Consider the following 5,683-nt stretch of genomic DNA (forward strand, 5'->3'; position numbering starts at 1 on the left):
GTGTCTGTATGATAAGTAGCTCTAATGAGTACTAATTACACCCAGCACAATGGTGACCAAGCTCTTTTCTGAAACACATCAGTACAGTTCAGCGTTTTCTGCCATGTCTGTATTCTGTGCCCCCATTTGCTTGGAAAGTACAGCCAGGGTGAGGTCTGTTCTCAGAAACTCTATTTCTCTCATTCTGTGATGAGAATTCACTTTCAAAGAGTTCAGATAAGATGTTGGGAGGCAATGCATGAAGCAACTGGCAATTATATCCTCCCTGAACATTTTGTCTGCAATGCTACACCAGCATCATGGCAATGACTGGGAAGCCGAGGCTTTTACATGAGTAAAAGACAATGGCACAGCACGGAGAGATGCTCCAGGTTGCTCCCTCTCGGGGCAAACTATCACTTTGCAAATGTACTTGGAGAGACCTGAGGTTTGGGCAGAGCAGAGCTGACATGGGTGAAGAGTCTGTATTTTACCTGAATTTGCCAAAGAAGGAAAAATAAAAACCAGACCAGCCTTTCCAAGAAGGCTTCATAGCAGCAGCAGCAGCAGCAGCAGCAGCAGCAGACGAAGAAGACAAAGAAGACGAAGAAGACGAAGATGAAGACAAAGATGAAGACGAAGACGAAGACGAAGAAGAAGAAGAAGAAGAAGAAGAAGAAGAAGAAGAAACTGTATAGAGCGAGGCAATACTGTGTGATGTTTGGGAATAATTATGAAGAATCCTGCTCTTCCAACGCTGGACAAGAACTCTGGAAAAGCAACGGGAGCCTTCTGTGAACATCATACACCTGCATCACATACTCCTCTGTGCTTCCAGCTGGGGTGGGATTGGCAAACCTGGCTTCATTTTGAAGGCTGAAGGAGGCAGCTCAAGGTCTTTAGGTCTGGCCCTGCTCAGCATCTCCTCCCCTATGCAGTGGGAGGAGGCACACAGTGCTCATCTTCCGCATTAGCCCATGGGTGGTGGTGATTGCACAACCATGTTGTGCAGCTGTGCAGCCCAGGAGAACCCCCAAGGGGTTTCTCTGCTGACTTTTTGGAGCATGTGGTCCTGCGAGGTGCTTCCCTGTGTCCATCAGGAGCTGGATGTCAAAGGCCACAGGTTTTGATCCCTGGCTGGGCAAGCCATGGCCCTTTTAGATATGTGTGTCTTCATGGATGTCCAGACATGGACAGGCTGTGCAAGCTGGGCCAGGGGAAGCAAAGGGGCTTGTTCTCATTTGTTTGCTACTGCGAACTGAGTTTTCATCAAAAAAAAAAAAAAAAAAAAAGAAAGAAATCTTGTGAAAAATGTCCTAACTGAGAAACAAATACACACCTACTCACCTCCCCTGGAGCAAGACCTGCCTGGACATACCCATACCATGTCCCGACTCTGGGCAGGTGTCTCTGCAGTGTCACCCCCAGGTGCCAGAACAGCCTCTTTCCTCTTTCTTTGGCAGCACTAGTCAAGCTTGTGGGGCTGACACCCAGGTTTTTTAGCTATTACTTTTTCCTGAAAACTAAAAATATTCTGTTGGGTGAAGAAAGGTTTTCCAGTCATGCCTTCTCAGTGTCCCCAATGACCTACTGGTTGTGTGCAGGAGATGGGGCATTAATATTGCTCTGGAAGTCCCCAGCCTGGTGGAGAGCCCCATGGCGACTGGGGAAGCTGACAGCCCCATAGCTTTGAACCAGGACCTCTGGCTCATTAGACAGACATCATTACCCTGGGGAGTGTCTGAACTTATCAGAATTCGTGGCTACTCTCTCTGTCTTGGCTCCTGTGACAATTCAGAGGTGTGGAAAGATTCCTGGTAATCCATTCAGACCTGCCTCACCCCATCAGTTTTTGGGGTTTCCCTGGTCAGGGGAAGGAGCGACCATGTCCCATGCATCACCTACTAGGCATCCTCATCCTGTCCTTTGCTCCAGCAAAGCTGCAGCTCAGGAGCTGGAGCTATCTCCTGAGGTCCTGGCTGTGAGCCCATGGTGGAGAGGACTGCTGGGGAGTGCTGTGGGAAGCTGGTTCAGTGTGCCGAGCAGCTCCAGCCTCTCAGCCACAAACACTTTATTTTCATCTCTAAGTAGCTGAAGAAGTGTGTGCCTATCAGTAAATCTCCATCATCCCAACTGCAGCGTGTTTCCTCAGATAAGGGTGCTGTGTAATGACAATTATGTTTTCATTTGTTGTGAGAAAACTTAATACGCAGAGTGGCAGAAATGTTATTCATCCTCTGTTAATTATGAGCTACTTACTGTAGGGAATCATGCAAAACCAAAAAAAGTGTAATCAAATGAAATAAAGGGGAAGCAGCTTGTGCACTTGCCTTCATGCCGGGTGGAATTAGCTCCAGCAATGCTCTGCCACCAATTATCATTAATAATGCTGGGTGGCCCCGTGCATGACCTTGCCTTCAGCTCCACAGCAGCACAACTCCCTGGGGAGGTGGGTGCAAGGGCCTGTGTGTGAGCAGATGTGGGGGACCGCGATCCGGCGGTGCTTCATGCAGCAATGCTCCCATGGGACTGAGCTCGCATGAACTCTATGTGTCCCACCAGAAATGGAGCTGCAGGAGAATCCCAGCAGAGCCGCAGATGGATCAAAGAGCTTGGGCCGTTGCCTTTTTTACGTTGCAGTGTTTTACCCCTCCAGGCTGTGGGATGCACCAGGAAAGAGAAGGATGAGGTCATGCTGGGGATGGCTGTAGGTCCATGAGCCCAGGAGCAGGACTAGCTGTCCCTGCAGGTCCAGAGCCAAGCAGGTGGCAGTGGCAGCCGTGGTCCCACATGGTCTAGCGGTCAGGATTCCTGGTTTTCACCCAGGCAGCCCGGGTTCGACTCCCGGTGTGGGAAAACCATTGTATTTCATATTGTGCCTGTTTTGGGACTCTCCGGGACAAGGAAGACCATTGGAGTTGCCTGCTGGAGTGGATCCAGAGCAGGCTGCCAAGGCGGCCAGGGCTGGAGCACCGGCGGATGGACGAAGGGAGGCTGAGGGACTGAGCTGGGTCTGTTCAGCCCAGAGGGAAGGCGAGGGGGAGATTTCATTGCTGCCTGGTGAGAAGGTGCACGGAAGATGGGGCCAGGCTCTTCCCGGAGGCACGCAGTAGGAGGACTAGAGGCACCAGCTGGAGCAATGGAAGTTCTTAGTTATGAAGAATAATTTTATCAGCATGTGGTGGTAAAAGTCTGGAACTGGGGCTCAGGGAAACTGTGGGGTCTCTGTTCCTGGAGATATTTGGAACTCGACTGAACAAGACCCTGAGGAACTTGCTCCAGCTGGACCTGCTGGAACACATAGACTGGACTAGAGACCTTCAGAGCACATGTCTGACCCATAAAGTTCATTCTTGGAAGCTGTTAGGATGGTTTTAATTTCCCCAGGGACAGGATACTCGGCGGTTCCTCATCCTAGTTGAGCTGTCTGAGCTCTCTTCACCTCTCTGCTGACCCAGGGGATGGCTCCGTTGTGATGATGGGTTACATTAGGAGTCAGCGAGACAAAAAATCTGCCTCGGAAGGAGTGGGAATTACACAAAACCATTTATCGGAGATGGCAAGGAACAGACTGTCAAGGAGGTAGGGCTGAGACACGTCTTCCCTGATGGAGCTGCTGCTCCAACAGTGTGCACCCTGCCCCTGCAGCTAGCACATCAGTTCCACCAGGCCTGTGTAACACTCACGCACGGGCGTACATTTGTCCTGTGGGTAAGAAAGGAATGAAATAACCAGGGTGTGACCTGTACAACAGCTCCGCAACTGATGAGGATTGGCAGTAACGCCTTTTTGAGCACTGTAAGCTAACAGCCTGACATAATGTAGCAAGCACTTCAATTCCCAAAGAAAGATTTTTTTTTTTCCCCAGAAAGAAATAAATAGCAACTGTAACTTCTTTGAGGGAAATTTCACCACAGATCTATGCCATATCTATGAGAAACTTCCTTCTGAGCTCATTACCATTAAATATATAAGAGGAGCAATGCTACCTACATTTTGCATCCCCTATAAGAACCTCTGCATAAAGAGAGAGATTTTTACAGAGGTGTCCACCTAATATGTCTGCATGGTGTTACAAGACTTGGATTTTTCGGGGTTTGGTGCTACCACTGAATAACTTTGCCTTTGTCACACAAGCATTCCAGTTGAGTTCCTCAGACCACAGCAGGGCACTCACCAGACCTAAAACCCCGTGAGCACATTCAAGGTTTAAAATGGACACGAGCTGCAAACAACGTTGTTTGACTAATTTGAATAACGACTAAATTCTTGATTACTTGGATGTTTCCAGGAATGACCAGGAACAAAAAAAGTAGTGAGATTCATCGCCTCAGCCCTCAGCTGTGAATTTTCTGCTCAGCTCTGCTGCTGATACCGGGAGAGCAGATGCTTCCTTACTCTGCAGAAACATAGCGTGTGAAACAGTATTTTAACAGCTTTATCTGATATTTTATATCTCACTGTCAAACATAGCAATGATTCCACTTCTATTTGGGTAAGTAATCTGAAAAGAAGGCAGCAATAATCTCTCAGGAGAGCCAGGCACGGGACTAATTACTCCAGCTAGAGATTTGTAAAGACACATTTTCAGTGCTGGGATTTTATCATTCCACAGGGTAATTAAAAGACAACCCTGTCAAAGGAAGTTTTGCAGTCTTAAATATTCCTTTTCCTCTATGAAGAATAACCCTTTCCAAGCTCAGCATTGGGATGGCTTTATTTCCCAGTGATGAATGAGGGTTACCCATGGTGCCTGCCTACCCACCAGCTCAATGCCGTGCTCGGGTGCTTGCAGCGGCCGGGCAGAGTGGTGGCTGTTTCTCTGTCACCTCTGGACATCAGGCGTTGGGAAGGAGGGATGCTTTAGCAGAGGGATAAACCCAGGAAGAAATTATCTGGCCACTGAAAAGGTTTAAAGAGACCCTCCTCTTGGGCATGTTGATGGGATTGTCAAGCGTTGTATGTCGGAGTCGTGCACCAGCGACTGATCGGAGGAGGAATTTCTGCTTGAAATTTGTTTCTTCAGTCAAGCACTTGCTGAAATCAGAACAAGGAAACCTGCTCATTGCAATGGGTTATGGCTCAGCCACCTCTTGAATGGGGGGCCACAGCCTGGGACCAGAAATAACATCCTTGGCTGCTGCAGAAAAGGGATTGGTGTGTGCTGTTATGGACAGATGTTGCCCTTAGGTCATTCCCCTTATCCCTGGGTGGGAAACAGCCCTCATATGGGGTGAGCAAGGTGTTGCTGCTTTGATCCCCTTCTCCAAGTTTATACAGCACCATGCTTTCTGTGCCAGGCTGGCTCGGTGCGACCAGCAATGATCACAACAGGAATATAAAGCAGAGTTCAAAGGATGACTGATTGGCAGAGGGGATTTAGGCACAGGTTTGCAAATGTCATGGAAAGACAAGTTACATTCAGGGCAAACTATTTGGTTATCCAAGGCAGTTCAGATCTCTAGTCAAAGAGTCAAACCGCTTAATATCCACAGTCTCCTCCAAGGCTGATGCTGGGTTTTCCAAAAGGTATTGCTGAGCCATTTACTCTTTTGTATAACTTGATAATTTGGGTAACTTGGATAATTTGAGAATCTGAGTGTGGGCCTTGCCTCCAGGTCTGGGTGATTCCCCCATGGCCGTGGGGGTGCTTGTGCACAGTGTGGCAATGGTTCGGAATGGTCCATGTAGGTGAAAGCACGAG

General features: G+C 48.6%; 1 non-coding gene across 1 annotated transcript; it reads left to right on the plus strand.

Moving 5' to 3' along the window:
• The first annotated feature begins 2,763 nt into the window (after positions 1–2,763).
• TRNAE-UUC (transfer RNA glutamic acid (anticodon UUC)) lies at positions 2,764–2,835 on the plus strand. The gene has a single exon. It is a non-coding gene; the product is annotated as a tRNA-Glu (tRNA).
• Positions 2,836–5,683: the final 2,848 nt, after the last annotated feature.

The sequence above is a fragment of the Gavia stellata genome, chromosome 20, assembly GCF_030936135.1.
Source record: "Gavia stellata isolate bGavSte3 chromosome 20, bGavSte3.hap2, whole genome shotgun sequence".
Classification (NCBI taxonomy): Eukaryota; Metazoa; Chordata; class Aves; order Gaviiformes; family Gaviidae; genus Gavia; species Gavia stellata.